We start from the raw sequence: 26543 nt of genomic DNA on the forward strand, positions 1-26543 counted from the left end.
TTATATGCCATAGGAAGAATGTAACAAACAAAAGGAATTTACTGCAGTTATGCAACTGTACTTTGTGCTAATGTCCAGTGGGGTTTGTTTTTTGCTTGGGTTTTTTATGAAAATACTGCATTAAAACTTTATGGGCCTTTTCAAAGTTTTGATTAAAGCCATTCAAGGAACTGTCATGGATCACATTGAACTGATCAGTAACTGCAAAATGTAGCTGTGGTTGGTGATTTTTGTGGTTTCTGGTAATTATAATAGAGAAATATAGAGAACAGAGCTTCCATGTTTCTGTGTGTTTTGGAATCCTGCAAACCCACGATTGTGATCTCTATACATCTGTGAATAGGTAACCCTTCAGGTAGTGACAGACGGTTATAGAAAGCAACAGGATTCTTCATGACACAACAATGTCATGTTGAGACTCTCTAGTCTCAGATGAGTTTACCTCAGTATTCTGTTCACTCAAGCATCAATACACAAGCAAACTGCATTTCTTTTCACTAATGTTCCTATACATGAATAGTATTTTTGTATCAATTAAAAGGCTGTTATATCAACATTTTATTGCTTTAAAGACTTAGCAAGGGCCTAAGATACATCCAGCTTGCTTTAGATTCATGGTCTTTGCTGAGGTGTGCTTGTGACTTTTTTTTTTCCTATTCAGGGTGCTGCCTTTCTGAACATTTCTCTTTTCCTTGAAGGACTGTATTAGGAAGTTCTTTTTCAACAAAGTGAAACAGATGAATAAGTTACAGCTTAGTCCATTAAGCAATATAACACAGCTTTCCATGCTTGTATCTCCCCCCTGCTCCCCATTTCACCCTTTAAAAGTAAGTTGTAAGTCACATTTGATTTTTCATAGTGAAAGGCCCTTGAGCCCAAAGTAACAGCAGAATCTGAGGGATAGCCCTTATGCTGCTGCTTTCAGTATGCTGGTCTCAGGGTTCTAGATTTACCTGTGCAACATGTTAATGCATATGTATTTGCTCTTCTAGCAGGAACTCTAGACCTCCAAGCAATGGAGTGAAGTTCTGCTTGCTAATCAGAATACAGTATTGGTATTTTCTGCAATTTCTCCTATTATCTGTGCATTACAGCTTGTAAGATGCTTGTGAATGTAGTTAAATTCCTTTGTTTCCTTTTCAAATATGAGATGTAGACACAGAAGGTTCTGTCATAGACACAGGGTTATCAAAGTCTGCTTGGTCTGGGTGATACAGCTTCAGAAAACTTATCTTCACATACAACCCAAACTCAGTGTAACTGAAACAAAAGCAAGAAAATGTTTAACTGTGTTTGCATAGGCCTACGTTTTATATGCACTGTCAAACCACAGAAATTTGTTTTACCTTCCTCCCATTGTGAATAACATAACTGAAAGTGGATAGTATAAATGAAGTGTAATTACAGAGGCCCTGTTCTTGCATATTGCCCTTTCATCCAATTTGTTTTCTCTGATTTGTTTTCTAATACAGAATTCTGAGGACTTTATTTTAATAAATAATGCCACGTGAGCAGCTGTGTAGACTTAGCTGCCAGCTGAGGTTAAACCACGACACTGAATTATCTGAGGAACTGTACCACGTTACCTGAAGTTCAGGTTCTCTGTACAGAAACACAGTATTTTAACATCTTTCCCCACTTCAGCTGTAACAGAGCATCTCCATCAACAGAGCACCATGCAATCTTTGTGGGCAAAACCTTTTAAGCTTCCTTTATTTTTCCAGGATTGGACAGGGGAGCTAAGGTTTCTCCAAGAAAAATGTTTACTATTCCATGCTGTTTGAGAATTTTTTTTGTCTGTTCAGCCCCATGTTTGGCTATGTGTTCCTTGTAGAACATAATCTCTAGAATGAACAAATCTGAAATCCCTTGTAATTATAGTAAAATCTTGCAGTTTAACCTTGACTTTTTGTAGCATGACTTGGTTTTTTTACCCGTTTCTGATGAGCTGCATTAGCAGGTTGGCATAATTTCTTCAGGCAAATTTGCTGTACCACTGTTGATAAATGAAGCTGCTGTCTCTTTAGTTAACATGTTCTCTCTAGCGACTATTATGGTGTCAACAGCATTTTGAAAAATGGCTGCAGAACTAATAAGGACAGGGAGGGAGGCTTGTGCATGTTTCATTCATCTACTTTTATTTTGTCCATTTTTTTTTTTACTTCGTAGTCCTCTTAGTCTTGTCCAAGCCACTTACACAAGGGAAGTGCTAGAAGATTGATTTTTCTTTCAGTAGTATTTTTCTTGCCTTTTGTTTGGGAATACCAGTTCAAGGTAGGCTTACTTGGAATGGAGGGTGGAGATTTTTGTCTCTTGATGTGTATGAACTTGCACCTGATGATTTTGCAGAGCATTTATTCCTTTATGTTGGGTAACCTCTTGTTAGGTTCCATCAGTACAGCCAATCATTCTGACTTAAGATTAAGAAATCACATAAATGTAACAAGGAGGAATTTTAATTTAATTTTTTTCCCCCCTAAACATTGCTAGTGCAAGAACTTTCCTGAATGTGACAGTCCTCTTTCCTAATACAGAAGGACTTTGTGTGGGTCATAGCTATATTTTTAAAGAGCTTTTATAGGACACTTAACTGTTCTGTATTTATACAGAACTTTGAAGGTTTAGCATTGAGCCCAAGGGCCACCAACATTAGTGGTGCACATTGCACATGTAGTTAACCTGCTGCTGAGACCCTCTTTCCTCTCAAAAGACCTTCTGTTTCAAAAGCCCCTGGAGCTTGTGTTTTGTATGTACCCTATGATCCTAGAAAAGTACCTTGCCACTTTTAATGAAGTGTGGGTCCTGTTTATCTCACATTTGTGTTCCAATAAATCAAGAAAGATATAGAGACAAGAGTTTTCCCTCCTCAGGCCTTGAGTCACTGCTGCTTCAAACTGCTGGTTTGTATTGACTCATTCAGATTACTTTGTAACAAGACTGCATTGCTAATACCACGAAAGCACTTTGGATATACAGAGCACGAACAGTGAAACATACTGATGGCTGAACCAGTCTTATAGCAGAATACTAAAAAGCAATGAAAATTTAGAACTATAGTATGTAAGGAGTTTGGGGAATTCCTGTTTTGTGGTGGTTTTGATCTGAAGTACATAAAATCGTATCACTGAAATCAAAAGATTAAGGTTGATTCATTTTAAAAGAGGGTAAGTAGAATACTGTAGAATAGAATAGCAAGCATTTGGAATGTGCTACTGAAATGAAAACCTTGATGGAAACATCCACTAGCAGCTTCTGAGATTAGAGTCCTATGTGTATGAATGGGTCCACAGCATTAGAGTCATGCATCCTTCAGTGGTCAGCAGAGGACAGGCTGATCAATTTAGATCAATTTAGACTTCAGAATTGGTAATTGTATATACAGTAAGATGCTCAGGTTGATCTTACTTTTCTTGCTTCCATAAAGTACTGTTTTCACAGCAAGAACTACAGGTAATCTTTTCTAAAGGTGTTCTGTATTATAAACAGATCTGTGAAGTTGACAATTACAACTCAGAACACTGTATTCGTCCAGCACCATGTATTTTTTCATGCTTATGTATTACCTTAGACAACGCCTCTAACAGTAAAAGCAGTTGCTTTCAGAACTTAATGTACTTTGAAAATTGTATTTCACACTGAAATGTGTATGCCACTAGTTATGCGGACTGACATTTCCTCTTCAGTTGTTACTGTGATACTGGGATTGTTAAGGAGTTTAAGGAAGTTAGAATTTTCTTCATAAAGTATATTTTGTAGAATATTTGTAGTGTATTTGGACATGTGACGTTGTCCTGAAAGCTACTGGTGCCTGATTCATTTCAGGGCTTCTAGAACTATGGTACATAGACTACGGATGTTAAGTTCGCAGTGTCTGTCGCAGCTGCTTTGCAGATTGTGCTAGCTACTCTGTTCTGCTGTGCTGCTCAAAGGGGTTCCCCTTAGCCATGCTATAGTATGGAGCCTTGTCACCCAGCATGGTCGAAAGGCCTTTTGTATGTGAATGGTGGCCCATAAAAAGAAAAAATAATAATAAAAAAAGTTTGTTAGTATGTTGCTCAACCTCTGATGCAGTAAAGCCCTATTAGCACTTGAGATTATTTTACCCTAGGCTTAAAATAATACAAAATGCACAAACACTATGAGTTAGGCCTTGCCTTTTTGTTTGGTCTGTAACACCAAGCTTTCAAAGGACTTCTGAGCTGTGTGAATATATATTCCAATGTGTATATGCCCATTTGCATTGTTCTCAGTCTTTTCTAGAGAAAATGTTTTACAGTAATATTTTTAGAAAGTTAAGTGCAGTATCATAGACTCATAGAATATTTTGGGTTGGAAGGGACCTTCAAATGTCATCTAGTTCAACACCCTAGTATCATCAGCTATTATTCCCAGGAGGATTTTTTACTAGTTTTCTAAGTCCTGTATAGTTTAATGAAGCCACCATGTCTGGTGGTTACTTTGGCATTGTTGTGGGCTTATTTCTGGTGATGATACAAGGCTGTTTAGCCCACACAGAAGTAGAGGTTAGAAGAAAATCTCAGGCATCTTAATCAACATGTAGCTTTGAGAATGTCAGGGCTATATGAATATTTCTGACTTTCAGTCCGTCTGGGGAAACACTAAATTTATATGTTACAGTGTCTGAAATCTGTGTATCTGAATCCTCATTCTGGGTACACTTATGCCATTTGTTTATTTGGAAACAGAAGTAGGATGATGTAATTTTATATTTATCATTAAATGCAAAACATACCGGTTCCTAGACATTTTCTTTAGCATTAAAATCTGCAGGTAGCTATTCAGTTCATTAGCATTTCTCTGAGACAGGGGCCTCAAAACCTGAGTCAAGACACGTTTTTGTTAGATGGGGAACAAGTCAAGAACAAAGGCGTGGTATCTGCTGCGCATGATTCACAGCATAATTTCCTCTGTATTCTCTGTCCTGCAGATATTGGACACTGCCTTTCATAGAGAACAGTGTCTGTAAACAGCTGAGAACAAATGTTAATGTCCATAAGTTTAAGATGAGGCTTTTAAGCTGTACTTTGTGTACTCATAAAAACTGCCAACAACTGGGAATAGCACAGTAGAAATTTGAAAATCAGGAGTTGTACTATGGTGGCCGAAGTTCCAGTTCTACTTGGCTGCTCTGTGCCTAATCTGAAAGACATATGATCATAGACTTATTTTAGATGGTTTTGCATTAATAAGCAAATTGAATAAAAATAAAGGCACCTCTTTGGGTTGGTTTTTTTTTTTTTTAAATGCTAAAAAGTACTTTTATACCCCTAATTCCAATGTATTTTCTTGCATTTTTGCTGTTTCAAGACATCCTACTATTTGCCAATGTAACAAATGTAACCTTTGCAACAAAATATGCAAACTGTTTTGTACATGGAGGACCTTGTAAGGGTGGTAATTTTCATGATGCAAATTTTGGAGCCAAATGAACCCATTAACAGAATTAGCAATTCAAAAAGGCAAAAGTTCATGGTAAGGAAATAATAAAAGCTTTTCAAAAGGTACAATTTTGTATTGTTGCAGTCCAAGTAGGTGCATAGTTTATCTTCCTTGGTTTCTTTTTTTCCTTTTGAATAAATTGACACATGACAATAATGCAATTTATCTAAAGTAAATTAGCATTTTAGAAGAGGAAGTAGTTCTTAGGACATAGGTTTTTGCTTTTAGAAAGCTATGATTTCTAATCTATTGCAAATTAAAATATTCAGCTACAGAGTGGGGAAAAATGTTTGCTTGAATAAGAGCGTTTATAATTGCAGAGGGTTTTTTTAATATGAGGAGGGAACATGCAGGGGAAAGAGAATCCCAGCCTGCAGAAATTAAACAGTTTTCAGTGAGGACATTTATGCCTTTAAGTTACATCCATTGACAGCCTATTATTATGATGTAAGGCCATGGCAAGGTTCTTTAACCAGCACCTTTTAACTTTTGTCTTCAGTAATCACTGAAGTCTGATTCTGAAAATACATTCTTCTTTCACAAATGCTTCATTCTTTGGTGCTATCTCAACATACTGTAATGATTGTTAAATTTTTGGATTACATGAATTAATTATGGTATGCAGGATGTGATGTTACTTGTGATGTTACTACTGCTTATGTTTTTTCAGAGAGGTTTTGTTATCTCTGCTTTTCCTCTGTATGCTTTATCTGTTGATTTGGCATGACTGGTTTTGATTCTTGACTGAAATAACAAAATAATCAGAATGTTACCAGGATATATAGATACTCATTTTAAGGATTGTTTCACACTTTCTCATTCTCTTCTTCACTTGCTGAGTACCATAGGTGCTGAATTTTTACTATCTCCAACGGTGGGTATCCTATAGCGTTTCTGGGCCTCTCTTCCAGTGTTTGACCATCTTCCTGGTTAAGTCTGTTTTCCTTCTATTTAGTCAGAAGCTGCTGTATTCCAGGGTGTGCCTGTTTCCTCTTATCTTCTCACTGTACCCCTGTGAGAAGAGCCTGTTGCTCTTTTTCTTGTACTCTGCCATTAGGCAGCTGAAGGGGAGCCCTATCCTCTATTAGCCTTCCTTTCTCAGAGCTGAACGAACCCAGTTCTCTGTCACGCCTGCGTTCTCATTGCTGCCATCTCCGACCATCCTCATCGTCTCTGCTGGTCTTGCACTTCTGTGGTGATGTCTGAAGCTCCAAACTGGATGCAGGTGTGAATACAGGGGAAGGATCATGTCTTTCAACCTGCAGGCCATGGTCTTGCTAATAAAGCTTTATGATGCACTCTTAACAATTGTGAAAACATTAAAGTTGACTTTCGTTTGCAACTCTAAAGCAGCTGGGACTTTTATGCACAGGTACAGTTCTTGAGTCATATGATACTCTACTTCATGTTTCTTTATTGAGACAGTTTCTAGTCCTAGCAGCTGTTGAGGAACACTTGATGTGTGGATCCTAGAGCTTGGGAAATACAGATCAACTAAAGGCAATCTTTTAATTTTACATGTATTACTTTCAGTTAGTTGTAACTCGTATGGGAATGTTTGAGATGTGGCACTGGAGATCATTTCGAAGCTTTGGACTTATCATGTCATGTGAGATCTGAGGTTTGTGTCTGACTACCTGATGCTGATAAGCCACAGCAGAAGTACTTGGTATTGTGAGTGGGTGGTTTTCCCTGCACTGGCTGTTAGAGGCAAAACATGAAGTAACTTTAATGTTCAGGAAGGTCTTTCACCCCAACAGTTCAGTTTCTTCACACTGTGCGTTTTAAGCAGAGCTACCTGTTAAAACCTGCATTCTTCCTTCCCCAGTGTTGCCCGTATTTGTAGGTTAGGAAGTTCAAATAAGCTAAAGGAGGAAGGTAATAAAAAGTAACCAGTTCAGTGCTCTATGCCCCAAGGGCTTTTAAAGTATCTCATCAACACAAAAAAAGACATGATTATTTCTGGAAAGTGTGTGTGCACATGTGTGTACATATGTAAACTAGTTTCATAATATTACCTTGTGCATGGGGAATTGGATATGGGTTAGGATCTGAAAGCCAGTTTTGTGTTCTTTCAAACATTGTTCCAGTGGCATAGGAAACACTTCAGCAATGTGTTAATTATGGGCCTTCGGCCCTATTGTGTATTTTTTGTAGTAAAAGAGCAAAGCTCCTGAAAGCAAGGAATCCTTAGGCAGAGCCTGAAAAAGCTGATTTGATGTGACACAATGATTATATTCTGCATTTGATTATTTGTAATTAAGTTGTGTCAAAGGAGTACTTACTGGCTCAGGAAAATACATCAATACCACTAGCAATTTACAGAGGTGTTCAATTTTTAATAAAATCTAAATTTATATTATCAATCTCATTAAGTGCCAATCAATCTCATTAAGTGTCAGCAAATACAGGAATATTCCAAGCTGGTTCAATTCTGCTCCTATTATTATTTATTATCTTATATTAATATTTTACTATTTTATGCATTGATATATTATTATTTATTATTTATTTTTTTATGTTATTATTAAGCTACACTACATGTAGCTTATCCCTGTTGCTTCCATACCTAGCATTTAAGTAGAGCCACAGGTTCTACCACTCTTTGCTGATGTTAGTGCAGTGTATCAAACGAATAAAAGAAAAAACCCGACTAGCAGAATTCAGTTGATTATATTATTTGAAAACTCTTGCCAAGAAATGCTTGCAGCTGCTGAACAGGAAACATTAACATCATTTCTCTGTTATCTCCCTGTCAAGCAGCAGCTTGACAAAACCAAAAAAAAGTACCTGGAAATAAAATAGGGTGGTTTTGATACCTCCTCAGCAATCTTTAGTCTCCGTTTTTCTCACTTGCTTTTTATAGGAATTTTCTCTCAAATACTGATGTGATGGCCTGTAGCCCAGATGACCCCTGCTATTTACAGTGACACAGAAACTCTCAAGACACCATTTTCATTACAACCAGCAGAACACTTGGCTGTGCTTGTTAAGCCACAGTGAATAATTTTTACAATCCTGTCTTTTGTCTCTGATACCTTATTTAAAACTGAAGGAGGCTGCTTGCCTCCTAAGTCAGAGATGTAGTATGGCAGACCTTGCTTCATAGAGAGAGAAGGCTAGGTGCAGATACTTCATCACCCTGACACCCTGGCGTTAACTGGTCCCATGTAGAACAGAGCTGAAAGTGAGCAGAATTAAGCCACTATGTAGCAAGTGCAGAGCTGAAAAAATACCCAGCTTCCTGCAATTAAATGCGGAGTAATTAATTATAGTGGGGAAAAATCAATTCACTTTTGAGTTTCAGGAATGATTTCTAAGTGTGAAAAGGGATGTTAATCACTGCAGTAATAATATTAGGAAAACCTTGTTTGGTGCTGCTAGCTGCCTGAATAAACAGAAGTGCACAATGTTTATCTCTCAATCCATCAGTCAGTTATTTTCACTGACGCGTTCTCTCTCTTTTTCCACAGCATGATATTTTTGTGTTTCAAAACAAAGGCTTTCACTCCTTTCAATTTGAACATTTAAAGTGTGCCAAATGTAAATTCAACCCCTGATGTCAGTCAGCCTTCTCAGTATCTAATTTCTTTCAGAGTAGAATGTACTGCATTGTTTTCTGAAAAGCCTTTAAAAATCCACTTCAATTTCAGGAGAAATAAGATAGTGAAAATTTTTGTGATGGTCAGTTTTACCATATAGACATTGAACTGTTATGCTGTCCGTGTACTTGCCTTGCATTCTCCATATTTAGCTGCACTCTAGGTGTGTTAATTGTTCTCTTAAATTTCTCATAGCAAAGCCATAAGATTTTCTTTATATTGTTTCTTTCTCTTCAGAATGTGATGTATAAAACAAAAGGATTTAACAATAGCTGTCTCTCCAAAGTTCTAAGTTTTCAACTTTCTGAACTTCCAGCATTCTGAAGATCAACAAATATTAGTCTCAAAAGTTTTCTCTACTCAGCCTGTTCTTCAAAGTCCATTTATGGAATAAAAATCCACAAAAAAAAATCTAAGTCCTTGGATTTAACTTAAAGGTTCTACAGTTGGGGAATCCAAATACTTTGTCAGTGATCCTTTTTTTCAAATGCTGGTCAATGTATACTGTGAAGTCATTCTCCTTTTTAATGTCAACTTAGTATAGAGTGACCAATAAATTTCCTTTTTGTTCTTGGTATAAATTGAGAGTATTTCCACCAAAGACACCCTAAAGTCTTTCCATACATTAAGACACATTGGAAGAAAGATTTTGAGCTAAGGATGTCTCTGGAAAGACAAATGAATGTATAATTAATCTTCTTTAGCAAGAACCTAAAGCAGATGTAGAAAACCACAATCAAACCCAAACAAATCATATTAAAAAAACCCCACCCCCGAAAAACCAAAATAGGAAAATCTGAAGCCAGCAATAGCTGTCTGCTAAAACTGATAAATTAGTAGTGATCTAGGGTAGGATTAATACAGTTGTATGGCAAAATGTGTCTTCCAGCTCTCCAGAAAGAAGCTATGGGCAAATGGGCAATGTTTTCCCCAGCAAGTGCAGTAACTGCAAATGCTTCTAAACAGGGTATTGTCCATCTGTACACCTGCCATCTGCATATGTATCAGTCTTGGTTTCCTTTAAAAGTGCTTATTTTTGTCCCTCTCTATTTAAAGTTCTAAGCAGAGGGACTGTTACCAAGATGGATCTCTAGCAAAGTATATTAGATAATGTGCAATATAAGGAAACCATTAATTGGCATTTCTTCTTAAAAAGCCTGGCAGTCTCCAGACATTAATTTGGCAAATACCTAAAGACTGAATAATATTTTTCCAAGCACTTTAAAAGTTCAGGAAACACAACAGCAAGATGTGGACCATTAAAACAGTTAACTCAGTGTTTTAGTATCTGAACAGTAACAGAGCTAAGGTAGGACTTAAGTTCTAAAATTCTAGTCTTCAACAAATTTATGTCCCATTCCCCTTTACAGACTTGTGTAGATGCTAATCAATCATGTTATTTTGTAGGACCTCAGAAAGTTTAAAGGTTATTTAGTTGGTAGAAGTGCTCTGAGTGATTACTTCTGGTTTGCTTATTCTGCACTTACTTTTATAAAACAGTAATGTTTTATGCTCAGTAAGCTCTATTACTCCTCATTTGTTTGTAATGCTTCACATCACATGCAGGTGTCAGGTACCCAGGTTATTATTCATTTTTGAAAAATGCTTAGCACTGTTCCTTCCATTAGTTCCTGCAACAAATATACTCTGATTAATCATACTCAGCCATTGCTCCCTCCAGAGCAGAAGCTGTGAGTGGAATGTGCCACAGTGGCTGAACAATGACCATAATGCTAATGCTGTCCATGGTGTTTGTACAGTCTGAGCAGGAGTCTCCTGGTTAAGAGTGTGTGTGTGATATCACTGTCTCTTTGGTATTAGGGATATATTTCTCCTTAGGAAAGTTGGGTATATTTAATATTTTTTTTTATATGGGTGTCACTTATGATTTAAATGACCAACATTTTTTATGAAAGGACTTATGAGAGTTATCTATGATTTAGAGCATATTTATTAAATCAAATAATGTGATTTATATATTTTAGCTTATTAAGCACAACATGGTTTATTAGATCGTATATTAAATTTTCAGATCACGTAATTCACTGTGTAGTTTCCTCTTTAAGCATGTGAAATAAGCAGTGGTGGTTAGTGACAGCAATCACTTAACTGAGCTTCTGTTAATTTCCATCTCTTTGTCTCTTAAATAAATATCTGTTTACCTCTGTAGATCAAGACAAGTCAGAAGACATGGGTGGGCTGGAAACGTGTTGAGTGCTCTAAGAATTAGAAATTTTTAGACTGAGGCACAGCTGGAGAAAATCTCTGAGTAAAATGCTCCTGTGGGAATAGGGTAGGTAAGTAGCTGGACTGCTTAGGGATGAGCATAAATCACAAAGGGCGGTGTGAAAAGACTTACAGGCACAGGAGTGTGGGGAACAGATTTCTGTGAGGAATTCTCCTTACATGATGACTTTGAAGCAGTACAGCATGTAGCTCTCATGGAGACAAAGCATGAAAGGTAGATGAGTTAGAAACTGAGAGATTGTACCATAATTATTAGTGAAGAAGACCTTTTAAGTTGCTTGGCTTCGGTGTTTTGAATGTCTTTATTTGGCATTTGAGAAGGTTGTAGCTTTAGGGATCTTATACCCAGGTATAGGGACCAAAAGGCAGAAGAGTAGTTTGTTTTCTAATAAGAAGTGAGACCAGCCATATCTGGTTTTTCCAGAAGTTCCTGAGGAGATACAACAGAAAGACACCCTTGTTGCTGTCATGGGTAACAAAAGTTTGCGAGTGTCAGCACTAGTTTTTAACATGTGTTTCTTTGAGTTCTCACTAGTTCATTTGCTTGCTAAGAGGAAGAAACATTGAGAAATTGCCTTCACCTTGTGTGAAATGGTAAGAGACAAGAATGAGAACATGTGGGCACTGAAGATCGTTTTCTGGGCAGAAAAGGAAATGCCTTGAATTCAGGTGCAATAGAAGTGAGCACCAATGGCCACTGACCCACTCACAGAGGCTCTGTTCAGAATATGCGGGATCAACTAAAAGTTTCTCTCTTTGTTGCAAAGTTAGCTGTCGCTGTGGGGCTGTGAACTGACGTAGGCAATTTCTGTTCTTTACCTCTTATGCAGCAGTGAGGGGATCTTACCCTGAGATGCTTCTCTTAACCAGTTCTGTGAGTTGAATCTAAGTCATATTGTGTGGAACAGCTGTTAACTCTGAAGAGAACACTGGGGTGAAAATTAAATCTTCGCAATAGTTTGGAACAGTGCATGTATTAAGAGAATGAATCGGTACTTGTAATAGAAAAGGACACTCCAGCGCTGGGGTCGAGCATAGGGTCTGGGCAAGTTATGAATATTAGATAATGCCATTTACTTATTTATTTAGCAAGGCAGCTGTTGCTGGAGGGAGCAGTTTTGAGGCCTTTTTTAGCATTCTTGAGGAAAACACTTGCAGGTGCTGTTTATGCCTGTACAGTGTGGCCTCCTAATGTAAAGGCACCTGTTGTTAAATCTTCAATACTGAATTCATTAGACCTCATTAGGAGGTGGAAGGCTTTGAAGAAAATCAGGCTTAATTATCTCTGTGTTTTCAGATGCTGAGAAGGTAATGCTTTAAACCTCATTCCTTTATTAAAGCTATTATTGTGATGATACAAGGCTTGTTGGTCTCAGAAGTTTAAGGAGTGATTACAGGTTAAAATGGAGCAAGATCAGAACCTAAGCACAATATGTCACTTTACAATAGAATATTTTAAATTCTGTGTTCGTCTCTCATTTTATATTCAATTTCAGTTATACTACTTTCTCTAAAACCTCAAAGCAAAAGTCTTTATTCCTGGGGTGGTTTATGTCATTATTGTGACTGGGCACGCAGTTTAAAGCAGCAGCCTCGCAGGATGAGTGGGCCCTGTAGTGGGTGTCTGTGGTGAAGTTTTGGTAGCAGGGGGGCTGAGGAGAGGCCAGGTGCCCATGCCAGACACAAATATTTCAGGTTGGTTACTTACTCAAGAAAGGGCCGAGAGAAACCCTGCCGAGGTGGTGAGGGGGGAAGATGTGTGAGATCCTGTCCTGTGAGCACCCAGGTGAGAAAAGGAGGGGGCAGGAGGTACTGCAGGCACCAAACAGAGATTCCTCTGATGCACGTCCTCCATGAAGCAGGTGGCTATCAGCTGAAAATAACTGCAGCACTTGCAGTGCCTGTGATGGAGCAGGTCCTCCTGACAGGAATGGCTCCTCATCCAGAGGAGCCCATGCTAGAGGAGGGTTATGTGGAAGGACTGCAGCCTGTAGAAGGAGCCCACGCTGGAGAAGGGAAAAGTGTGAGGAGGAAGGAGTGGCAGAGAGGTGCTTTTATGGACGACCACAACTCCCTTTCTTACAGAACCTCTCTCTTTGCTGAAGGGTTGAGTTCTGTATCCCTCTTCAATATGTTATTATGCATTGTCTGCTCTAAAAGTAGTGGTTTGGCTTATTTTATTTTAGTTAGAATAATGCAGATGAAATTTTCACCTGCAACAAATAATCATTGGATAAACTGATGTGTAGAGAGCAACAGATTCTCATTTAGCCTCATGTACTTCAAAAGCCTGTATTTGTGCAGTCACCTCCATAGCTGTATCATCTGTGGGTAGATACTAATTGAGGTTTTTATGAAAACATCTGGCAGGAAGTGACATCTGTACCAGCAGCTGGCAGTCAGGAGGAAAAAACCCAAACAATAAAAGGGGCTGAGAAAAGAAGAGGGTGAGTGGAGTGACGAATTGTTAGTTATAATTATTTGCAATGTTTTCCTGAACTGGCACGATCCCATTAATAAAATGAATAGAATAACAACCATTTGTGATTATTTACTGGGCAGTGCATAAGCAAGAGAGCAGAAATTTTGGTCTTTAATTCTAAAGCAGTTCTGCCATTTTGAGGTGTATTTTTATGATGTGCTACAAAAGATATGAGTAAAAGCAAAGGGTAAGATTTTCAAATGTGGCTCCTGAGAGGGAACAGACTGGCAGTTAGATTCTCCTGACATACCTGGCCTATTTTCCCGTAACGATGCCTCAAATCCCTTTTAAAAAGCTTGTTTTAATGTCTGTAGGTGAAAATTAAATATGGTACTCTCCCAAAGCGCTGTACAATAGAAGTGCATTGGCTCAGGCAGTTAGCTGAAGCCTCTCTATAATCTTCTGGAACGGAACATGTTGAAATGAGTCACTTGCAACCAAATGATGGAGGTTGTGGTCTGTACTTACTAGTGGTTGTGGCCCTTCTTGTTTCATTTGATGGTGAAGAATCTTAATTAGGGGTTCCCTATAGAGGTTTGTTTTTTTTTCCCAAGTGAAAATTAGGAGCTATAGCTAATTTGTCTCCCCGCTTGTGGTACTGAATTCCTGAATGCATTTCTTTCTGGCTCTCAAGGTAGTCAAGCCACTGAAAACTTCAGGATTAACAGTCTCTTGTCATGAATAGAGACGCCTGTGCTACGGCTGTCCTTGTGAATAGCCATGAAGAACCGTAATTCCCATGGCAGCACAGATTTCAATGGTGTTGAACACAGAAGAAATGATCCCTATCAACACAATTGCTTCTCTCCGGGTTCTTTAGAAATAGATACTTTCAAAGGGATATATTAAAGGGATAATTCTAAAAAGCCCAATTCTTCCCCAAGTGCAGTTGTTATGAGAGCAGAGTGTTTAACTGTCATAGCACACAATGGAGCCTTCTGAAGCAAACACTGTTGAACATGATGGCAGTTCAGACCTGACCGTCAGACTATATTAGCATAACTGACACTTGCATAAGAACTTTCGATATATATAAACATGAAATAATGGCTCCCATGTCTAACAGGCATATTTATTAGTCCTGAAGTGCAGAGTAATGTATACTTACACAATTCTGTAGTTATTGTTTAGGGTTTTTAAAGTTGTGGGTTTTTTTGTCATAAAATAATATTCATGGTATTTTGATTTTTTCCTCTTTTTCTCTGTTTGTGGAGTCAACCTGTATTCAAATCTTTGCTGGATTCAGAACTAACTCTTTTAACTGTGGTTCATTACTTTGAAATACACAATGCAGAGAACATGCTCAAAATAATAATTTGAAGCTAAACTGATAAAGCAAACATCTGTAAATTGTCACAAATTATCCCTTGAGGTATGAACAGTGCCAGAAAGGCTTGATGAGACTGAGATGAATGAGGTATACTTAGAAAGATGAGGATGTGGAGCAGCAATGTACAGTAGGGGAGTTACCAAGGTGATCACAAGTATTGCTGCAACTGAGGCACAGGTGAAGGAAAACGGAATTTGCAACTAGCATTCTGAAAGGGAAGAAGCAGTTTAATACCTTATCTGCAAATGCATGAAGTACAGGAGGTAAGAACATGACTTTGTGCAATGGATACAGGTTTTAACACATATGTCAGGTTCAACACATACCTACCAAAAGAACTGTAAGTAACTTCCTTGCGTTTCTAGAATGCCATTGTGTGTTAAAGGTATGTGTTTCTTTGCATGCCACTTGTATCAGCATTTTAAATGTTAGTCTATTTAAAAAGACAGACTCTACCTGGTATATTTTTACCTTACAAATGAGACTTTGAGTTGGGGCAGCACTCATCTGGAGGGTCATATTTTTCATGCTTCACTGCCTTCTGCTGATGATTTAGAAGATTGTTTGCAGTGGCCCTGAGAAAAGGTGCCAGTTACTGTGCCCTGATCGCTCTTTGGGAATTCTTTTTTAGAATATCTATCTAGCACTCAGATTAACTACATACTTGTAACTACATACTTGTATCTACTTACTGATAAAAAGATTTGGCGTTCTAAATTCTGATTTCTAATAGGAAACGGAGAGGATTTCATACTGGCTTTCTTCCGTGAAACAAGAAAGTTTAAGAATAAGCATGATCTTTACTGGAATCCGTCTGTGTTACCTGGCAGTGCTATCTTTTATGACTTGAGTCTGTGCCTGGGTCATCATCTGCAGGTCCATATTTTCTTTCTCCCTTGATTGTTCCTTTTATATCTCATGGACCCTTGAAAAAGAAATATTACTTTTTATTCTATTGTTTCTGTTCTGTGTTTCTTCTCCAATATCAGTTTATCTGGTACAGATGCTTATCATGTTAAAGTCAAAAACTTCCTGCCATCTCCATGTGCTGGTATGTTCTTTGTTAGAACAATTATACCTCTAGTCCAGTCTAATCCAAGCAGCCTCCTTTTCATACAGTAGGAATCTTCGTGGCCTGGGAATTCCCAACATTTCATCTCTATGAAGCCAGAACTGTAATATTGAGAAACAGTAGTTTTCTCTGCACATTGTAACCTTTTCTTACTCCTTTTTTTTTTTTTTTCCCGTCTAACAGTGGAATAGTCTCCTGAAGAATTGTTGTGTTATCAGAATAATTCCCTTATTTTACTGAATCTCTTTTTCTCTTGTAAAACACTTGTCTACATTAGAATTTCACATCCTTCCACATTATGTTCTTTCCCTTAGTTTTGCTGCTTTTCCCCAGGCATCCAGGTCACACTGCAGTCATAGGGCCTCTGCTGGCTAAGGACATTTCCAAACTCAATGCTAAAAACATTCTGCATTCAACTGTAGGTATTTTTCATATGAAGTTACAGTCTATTTTGTTAAAAGAAAACAAATAACAAAAGGTTAAAAAAGTGCCTATGCTTCATAAACTTTTGGAAAAATACATTAAAAATCCTGCTGGAGGAAGTAAAACGAATAATGTTAGACAGAACCATTAAAGGCAAGGAGAAAATGAAAGAAGAACACCAGAGAAAAGCAGAAAGGGCAAAAGGAACAGATGCTGAATTACTCGTGGTTTATTCATAGTATCATAGAATAGTTAGGGTTGGAAAGGACCTTAAGATCATCTAGTTCCAACACCCCTGCCATGGGCAGGGACACCTCATACTAAACCATGCCACCCAAGGCCTCATCCAACCTGGCCTTGAACACCGCCAAGGATGGAGCATTCACAACCTCTCTGGGCAACCCATTCCAGTGCCTCACCACCCTAACAGTAAAGAATTTCTTCCTTAGATCCAATCTAAACTTCCCCTGTTTAAGTTTGAACCCGTTACCCCTTGTCCTGTCACTACAGTCCCTGATGAATAGTCCATCCCCAGCATCCTTGTAGGCCCCCTTCAGATACTGGAAGGCTGCTATGAGGTCTCCACACAGCCTTCTCTTCTCCAGGCTAACAGCCCCAACTTTCTCAGCCTATCTTCATATGGGAGGTGCTCCAGTCCCCTGATCGTCCTCGTGGCCCTCCTCTGGACTTGTTCCAACAGTTCCATGTCCTTTTTCTGTTGAGGACACCAGAACTGCACACAATACTCCAAGTGAGGTCTCACGAGAGCAGGGTAGAGGGGCAGGATCACCTCCTTCGACCTGCTGGTCACACTCCTTTTGATGCAGCCCATTACTGTTGTTGTTAATGGTTTGTTTCCTTACTGGTATTATGCTTAAATTAACTTCTTCCCCCCCCCCCCCCCCAATCTGGCCTTTCACTGTTTTGAAGTCCTTTAGCCAGTAAATCCTGGGGCACAGAGTCTGGTCCCTGTCTCACAACCAAATCAAAAAAAGAATGCTTCTGAATTATAAATACTTTTCCCAGAGCCCAATAAAAATACATGTTCTTGTTCCTAGTGTCATGTCTGTCATTCTTGCTGCGATCTAGTCACCAAAGAGGTCTTAAGGGACAGTCTGTCTCTGCCATGTGGAAGTGCATCTCCCATAGCACATCCAAATGAATAAGAAAAGAGAGAGGCTGCTGTCAGCTGCACTGAGGTTTCCAGAGAAATTTGCAGAAAAGGAGCTGGGGATGTTGCAATATTGAGAGAGAAGTATAAGGGTAAAGCTTGTCATGAGGTGAAAGGGTTAAGACAAAGATCATTAGAACTGCCACGTGCTCAAACCTGTCAAGGTTTTACAAGAGTAATATTCAAGCAGTGCCAGTGTTTCTAGGAGTGTATTGATACTAAAGCATAGAACTTGATAGGTTCATAAAGACATTTTTGTGACAGTTTTCCTGATAAAAGCATTTATCAAACTACACTCCACAAAACACAGGGCTACCAAGGGACTGTAGCCTCTTCCAAGCTCTTTGCAGACTTTGACGATGACATTGCAGACAAAAAAAATAGTTCTGACTTGCATATGCTTTTGGTCTTTGAATGTTGTCTGACTGAATGACCTTGTAATAGAAGGCAAGTGTTCAAAACAATCTGCAGATGCCTGATATTTGCAAGGTTGCAGATAAAGCAGTTACTAGGATTAAATGAATATGGGACTTTTCTATTTCCTTATGACTTGAAAGTGAAGGAAAAAGATGTATTTAGAAATTTTCAGAAAGACATTTTAACAAAAAAATAACAATTTGCAAAACTTGCAACCATAAACAATAGAGAACTTGCTACAGTAATACTCCGAACTCAGAACACTTTGAAGAAAAGTTTTGAAGTTGTGAAAGTATTCACTCTATTCTGTATATTTTCAAACTGGCACCTATTCTCCCCCAAGTTGATTTAATTATTCTATTTAAAAATTTTACTTCAATTTAGATACATATTTTAAAAAAGTGAACTATGGCAAAAGCACATAAAAATTATTTAACAAAGCATACTGATTGACTTTGACAAATTCAGTGCATTGAAGATTCTGACATTTTACTGAGATTCAGTATGCAAACACATTGTGATATCTTTTAACATTTTCATGAGCTAGGAAAAAAAGCCCAACAAGTTTTCTGCCCAATCTACAAAAGAACAGGTTTTGCAATCAATCATACATATATTAGCTTCACTGAATAGTACTATAGGACAGACTCTAACAGTTGCATCCATTTCTGAATGTCACTTCCAAGCCATGCTGGTCTATTTTTGGCTTTGTTGGTTCTCATGGAAGTGAGAAATTTGAAAGCAGACTACAGAGTTAGAAGACACTGAGATTTCCATATGCATTTCCATCATCCAACATTTAAGCTAAAGTCTCTGTCTAGTTAAATGCTTCCCAGTCCTTTCCAGTTCACTACAGCTAGAAATAAATTTAACTCTGTACATCATGAGTTCAGAGAGACATACATAAAAGTTCATCTAATTTCTTTTAATGGGAGATCTGTGACCATGGATCTAGAGTTGAAGAACTGGTCAATTTTGAAAAGAAATACATGTGGTTTAGTGAATCATCTGTATGTTTCTGTATGTTGACAGTGGCTGTAAGTGTAATTTGTATGTGGAGTATTCTACTTCAGATATTTTTTGATCAATAAATAGAATATGTGGCATAGTCATTACAATGTTGTTTATTGTTTTATTTCAGTTTGAATCTGTCAGAACCAGTATTCTGCATTTTGAATCTAAAATTTACAGGTGTTAGTTCTGGCCTGCTGGAAGTCTGTGTGGGAAATCAAACTTTTGATGATTTCCAACTGATCTTCGTCACATCAAGTTAAGATAGTTTTCCACACCAGAGCAAAGTGACACACCCAGCCTTGGGGATGGTCAAATTAAGACATCACAGGTTTATAGGATTCCTTGGGTTCAACTTAAATATAATGGTATTTGGCCTGTGTGAGCAAATTAATATAGTATTTATAACTCAGGTAGCTTTAAAATCACCTTAGATGATCCATTTGCTTTTCACAGTATCCTTCTTACTTCCTTTTTGTTATTTTTCCTGTCAATTGCATCAAAAACACTCTTTCAAAATGAAAGGTAAAAATGCAAGCTTAGCATTTCTCAAATGAAATTACTTTTTAATATTTGTATAACTTGGCACACAATCTCTAGCCACGAAACCTGTAACAGTTAATATTCTTGTGGACATTCTTCAGTACAGTGCTATTAACAAATAAATACTAGCTCTGATCATAAATGAAGAGTGTAGAGATGTCAGCTTAGTGTTGATGTTACTTTTGAATATGCTGATTCTGCTTCTGGAGGTAGTTTGGGATACCCTGGAGATCTGTGATCTTTACTGCAGATTAGAGATGTGCCCTGAATGAATCAATGTGAACCAAATACATAACTTTATGAATTCTCCTGGCCTTAGATCTACACTAGAACAAAAAGGAAAAGAAAAATTTGGTGTTGGGATTGATCAGGTCCTAAAGCAGCAGTGTTCTGCATTGTACCTCCATTAGGCTGTTTCTGTTGTCCTCTTTTGTAAGGTTCTTTCATTTACAAATTTCAAAGCAAGAAGATAAGCACTTCAGCCACTGCAGCACTGAGATTGAAAGGCAAGGACACAGGAGGAGTAAGATTATCATCTCATTAGTGTAGGAGGATAAAGATTATCAGACTGCAATGATCCATTATTTATAGGAATGCTATCCTTTCCTGTATGCTTTGCTGAGGCATTTAATTGTGCTAAACATTGATATTATTTTCTTTAATGCCGTTCTTAGTGTATGCTATGCAGGTTGGCATTTAGGAAATTCAGCCAGTGGAGAAAAACAATAGTATTAATTAGAAACGTCAGTCATCGGTGCTATGAAGTCCAAAATTGCCAAGTTTCCAGTGCAGTTTGGTAATTATAATAGACTGGAGAGACAAGCTGTTCTCTGCTCCCTCCAAAGAAATGCGGAGCTTGTTGTACTTCTTATGAAAGTGCTAATGCAAATTTTGAGGAATGGAACACTGTTCCTATGAATAAGATTTGTATTTTTTTTTTTTTTCCAAAAAAACTCTGTTGCCACAGCTAATTTATCAATAGCAGCATTTGGCTGCTTTTCAGTGCTGTTTATCACAGGATCTCTGTCCGCTTCATAAATTATCCTCACTTTGCAAATGAAAATTTTGGTATAATAAAGCAAAATTAATTTAGTGTGATTTATCTGAGTCATCAACAGAGCTGGACATTGGGGTTGGGTTCCACCTGAGTATTGCTTTCTCCCCAGGGAGCCAGAAGTCAAAGTTGCATGCTTCTGCATTTCTGAGGAATGGCTTTCGATCTGGTCCGCAGGCTCCTCTAAAGCATGTGCAATAAAATCTTTGCAAACCCTACTTGTGCTCAGGATCTTTATATCTGCTATACAAGGACTTCTTCTCCACTGGAAAAATTGTCTTCTACAAATTGAAAAAGTTGAAAACCACTCAGAAGGAAAGGTGGTACTCTGACACTGTTATCAACCTTGCTAAAAGTAGTCGTCTGTGTGCAAGATTGGGCTTTCAGCCTTAAATTTAAAAAAGGGCATTTTATTAATAGCAAGTCCATTAAAAATTTGTTGTCATTATTTTTGATGAAGAAATGTCTTCACAAAGTTATGCAAATAATAAGCTGTGTAAGGATTTCTCTTGTAAAAGGAAAACATCAGGCTTGATCTATATTTGCATTTGAGTAATGCATTAAAAATAAAATAAATCCATTTGAATAATTGAGGTAAATTAGTGGTTATGAACTGGGTTGTCCTGACCGAGGATGTAATTAACTTCAAACTAGGTAATTGTAAAATAATTAGAAAGTGTGTATGTACTCCATCTTGTAAACATTCTATTTAAGAATTGTTGGGAGTTGAAATAATGTTAGATTAGAATCAAAAATTGAATTCGGGGAACATTTGGAAAATAACCTAGGAAATGATCCTATTATTAGAGAGTATTCTCTTTTTTCACTTTCTGTGTCAGGGAAATAGAAAAGATAAAGCTTCTTGTTGTGTTTACAGAGCTTTGCTACAGTCCTTCTTCAGGACTTCACTCAAGTCCTAAAGTAATTTCTCATCTTAAGGATTTCATTCTAATACTGTTTCTATGAATAGCAAAAAATCCATTTGCATGAAACTGAATGGCTATGTGATATGGACTGGGACATCTACAAAATAGGGCATGTGATAGATAGTGCAACAGACGTGCGTCCTGCACGGAGAGATGCTTCTATCACCAACTACTGGGTTGCTGATGGTGATATAGGTGAAGAACTGCTAAAACCACAGGTTTTGTTACAGATTTTTATTTCCAGCGTAGATGTTAAGTTTCTGAGGCCCTGCTGTTACCAGGCTGTTCAGAAATAATCAGATAATATCAAAAGGGACATATATAACTTCAATTGCTGGAGGCTACTCCTATAGTTTTATTTTAATATTCCTTTAGTGTATATCTGTCTGTAAAATTGCACGTGATTAAAATTTCTGCTTTAAAATATTGAGCAAATGTTTTAATATAAAGTTTGCAAGTCCTCACACCAATAACACGGGAAGACTTTCTTACTGGCAGGCAAGCAAAACAAAAAAAATAGGAATGTGCTTAGAACTTCCAGATTTTCTTCAGAGCTTTAGAAGCTCAGCTAATGGTAAGCTTAAAGTGCTGGCATCTATCACAGGAATGGAATTGAGGGACTTAAACTTTGGGAAGAACTGCTATGACTGTCAGTTTTAACGTAAAACCAGATGAACAGAAATTTCTGCAATTCTAACTCCTCTAGTATATGCAAAACAGTTCATGAGCATTTACTTTTCCTCAGAGTATGCAAAAGACTGCAGTGCCACTTAGCTGAAATGTTTATTGCTGAAGTGTTTATTTTAATATTAGTGCTTAAAAGCCAATACAAATTTAATCTTTTCATAGCCTTAGCATTTTGATTATGATGATTCTGAATGAATGATGCTATGAGTAATCGTAATTCTGCTGATTGCACAGAATTGAGTATGAAATACTTTAATCAATGAATACATTACTGAAATATTTAAAGAGAAACAGCCAGGTTTTCAGGTCCTCGTTGGTTTTACAGTTCAGTGGCTTTACTTTTATTTAAAATCAAGGGAGAGGATTTTATGTATGCATGGAAATACTGTGAATATTCTTTAAAGTGAAATCTTTGGAGGGAGAGGAATGATTAAGCACTGCATGGATACCATTGTTCTCATGAAACTAAGGAACAGCTTCAGACAGGATGTAGAAAACAATGCTCATGGGACTCTTCTACAGTACCTTAGCATTCTGCTCACTTTATTTAAGCAAATGGACTGAGCTTAGCTGTGATACACAGCTAGCAAGGTGTTACTGATATGGTGTCTAGTGAGAAGCAATATACAGTGTGTTCAGGCAGGTGCAATATAAATACCGGAGGATGTACTGGGCAGTTTTAAACTCTGAGGTCCTCTTTACGCTTTCCATCTCCTCTGGATTAGTGTGATCCCCTTCAATTGTCTCAGAACTTTGCAAAATCAAAATTGCTGATAAAGGCCTAAAGATGATGAAAAGTATCTTTTAATCAGCTCAAGTTTTATAATAGTTGGACAGTTTTATGTGTAACAGTATCACAATCTGGATCTGAAGTTCCATTACTAAAAGGGACTTGTGGATGGTATAGGATGAGGACCAAAAAAATGACACAGTTTGCAGAAACTTATCTGACTGCCATTCAGAGGGACCTCAACACGCTTGTGAGGTGGGCTGATACCAACCTTATGAAATTTAACCATGCCAAGTGCAAGGTCCTACACCTGGGTCAGAGCAATCCCAGGCACGGCTACAGGTTGGGCAGAGAAGAGATTCAGAGCAGCCCTTCAGAGAAGGACTTGGGGGTGTTGGTCAATGAGAAAGTGAACATGAGCCGCCTTCAGTGTGCACTCGCAGCCCAGAAAGCCAACTGTATCCTGGGCTGCATCAAGAGGAGTGTGACCAGCAGGTCGAAGGAGGTGATCCTGCCCCTCTACTCTGCTCTCATGAGACCTCACTTGGAGTATTGTGTGCAGTTCTGGTGTCCTCAACAGAAAAAGGCCATGGAACTGTTGGAACAAGTCCAGAGGAGGGCCATGAGGATGATCAGGGGACTGGAGCACCTCCTGTATGAAGATAGGCTGAGAAAGTTGGGGCTGTTGAGCCTTGAGAAGAGAAGGCTGCGTGGAGACCTCATAGCAGCCTTCCAGTATCTGAAGGGGGCCTACAAGGATGCTGGGGGTGGACTATTCATCAGGGACTGTAGTGACAGGACAAGGGGTAACAGGTTCAAACTTAAACAGGGGAAGGTTAGACTGGATCTAAGGAAGAAATTCTTTACTGAGAGGGTGGTGAGGCACTGGAATGGGTTGCCCAGGGAGGTTGTGAATGCTCCATCCCTGGCAGTGTTCAAGGCCAGGTTGGATGAGGCCTTGGGTGGCATGGTTTAGTATGAGGTGTCCCTGCCCATGGCAGGGGTGTTGGAACTAGATGATCTTAAGGTCCTTTCCAACCCTAACTATTCTATGATTCTATGACTGCACAAGTTTCTTATTTATGTCAGAATAGTAGCAATGTAGCATTACATTTATAAGAGGTACAGTCATTGTAAAATACAATTCTGTTCAGGACACTATTTAGTCCACCCTCAACACCACTGCCCAAACCTCAGCCTTTCAATTTGAAACAGAACTAAGACTAGTTTTCACAGCACTTAAACTAGAAGTAAATGTTGTGTTGGTTTATGCAGGCAGATAGAGAAATACGGATTGAAAAAATCAAAATTATTATAAAAGTAATGGTGACAGCCAGCTCTCCTAGTATTCACGGTGGACTAGCAATACAATAGTAGGATCAAGTCTAAGTACTTTAAACTGAATACAATTGGTAATGCTCAAAATACAGCTGTCTTAATCCTAGTCAAGCCTATCCTTTAAGCCAAATAATAAGAAAAACAGAAAACACTGAGGGCAGAATAGATGTATAAACAAAAACATGGAAATTGAACTTGAATACCAAGCAATTTTTATTTGTTTTGCAGCATCACAAAACAGCAAATTCAGTGGTTTTGGAAGTATCATGGAGATTTCCAAGCCTGTACAACAGCTCCATATGCCCTGAGATTTATGATTAATTATATCTTCTGTGAGAATGGAATATGGGTATTTTTTTCTTTCCAACTGTTTTTTAGTAAACTCAGCTGATAAAAATGCATGTAGGTTCTTATGACAATAAAATTTCCTTTGGTAATAGTGAAATAAGTGGGCTTTACAGTAGGCTGTATAATCCTCTGTGGAAATACAGTGTAGGGAAGTAATCACACAGGAAGATGAGCTCTTGGCATTTGCTGAACAGTATGGCTAAAACTTTTTTCAAGCTAATCTCTGAAGCAGTCTGAACAAAATAATCAGATTGAGATGAAAAAATTTTAAGTGGATCATCAATATAACAGGAAAGGTTTTGAGAACACTTCAAAAGATGGGAGAGAAAGGTCTATCTTCTATTTCAGTTTTTAATCTTGGTTGATTCTATTGCGCTTGTCTGAAAAATGACCCACTGTTTTCTCAAGAATTCCCAAGTGAAACCAAAGTTGTGTGCTAATACACTACAATCAAATGAGATAGGCACATTTTTTTGTCTGATACAATCTGGAAATGACTTTGCTTATCTACAAATGTTAGTTTATTGCCCAGCTAAATACAAGAAACCAGGAGTGCTTCCCCTATTCCTTCCCAAGCCATCTGCAAGGCTTCAACTTCATCTCAGTAGTCTGTCTCCTGTCTCCTGACAAAACTTTGGAGAACAGCAGTGTTCTCTGACATGAATAAGTCTCAGGATTAAGGATTAGGCTTTGACAATAACTGTTACTCTATTTTAGGTAAGGCCTTCAGGTGCTAATTCCAGGCTGTAACACAGTGAGGCTGGAAATAAATTCAGTGATCTGCAACTTTCCTCTGAGAATGCTGTGCCTCCAGCTTTCTCACAGTGAAAGATATGATTTTGCTTGAGTACTATCTATAGAAGCTTAACTTTCTTAGTCTTGCTTGAGAGAGTTCCTTTTGAAGCAACCAGAGGTAGGATGATGGTGCTGTTTCATCCGCATACAAGCATGTGTTTATTTCAGCAAAATGTCTAGTGCTGTATCTGGAGAATTGGTTACAGTTTTAGTAGCTGGTATGGTAAAGAGAACACAAATGATGATGACATATTTCTAAATATTTTGGTTAGTGCTTTTTTTTTAAAAAAATGTTGATTTAAGTATGTTTTTTCTTTTCTCATACCACAAGGCATTTGAATTTAATTGCCTTACTTTGAGTTCTTACTGTATTTCTAAATTAATATTAACACAGCATCTGTCCTCATATTCAGTAGTTTATCAATCTGCAAGAAAAGTTTAATTTTGAAAAAATGTGTATGTGTCTTGTATTAGAGAGATGGTTACTATAACAGCAAATCCATTTAAAGAAAAATCTGACCATGCTGAAATGTACGCAGAAAAAACCAAAAAGAATTAGTCAAAAGCATGAGTAGAATTAACTAACTTAAGTCTGTTTAGTTCACGTATGCTCGAGATAAATTGAATATTGTCTTTTAATGCCATTATTAAGAAGATAGCTTCTTATCCAGAAAAGAAGGTGGAACAAAATCCCCAAGTAAAAGTTAAATTCAGACAACAGAGAAGATGTAGGTATTATAAGAGTGAGAGTAGTTAGCCTTTGAACCACTTAATTGTATGCAATATATTGTCTGTTATTTCACATTTAAATACAGATGCCTTCTGCCTAGTATATAGCAAAACTCTGAAGTTCTTTGTCATGCAGAAGGCTTAGTAGGTTTATAAAGTATATAGCTCTGACTTAAAT

The 26543-nt window shown here is 37.8% G+C and overlaps 1 protein-coding gene across 2 annotated transcripts in view; it reads left to right on the forward strand.

The window, feature by feature from the left end:
- The window catches only part of RBFOX1 (RNA binding fox-1 homolog 1), a gene marked incomplete at both ends in the record, with an annotated part of 1305905 nt that overhangs the window by 152079 nt on the left and 1127283 nt on the right, over window positions 1-26543 (forward strand). The gene's annotated exons all lie outside the window — the stretch shown is intronic.

Source organism: Psittacula echo (genome assembly GCF_963264785.1).
Source record: "Psittacula echo genome assembly, chromosome: 5".
In the NCBI taxonomy this organism is placed as follows: domain Eukaryota; kingdom Metazoa; phylum Chordata; class Aves; order Psittaciformes; family Psittacidae; genus Psittacula; species Psittacula echo.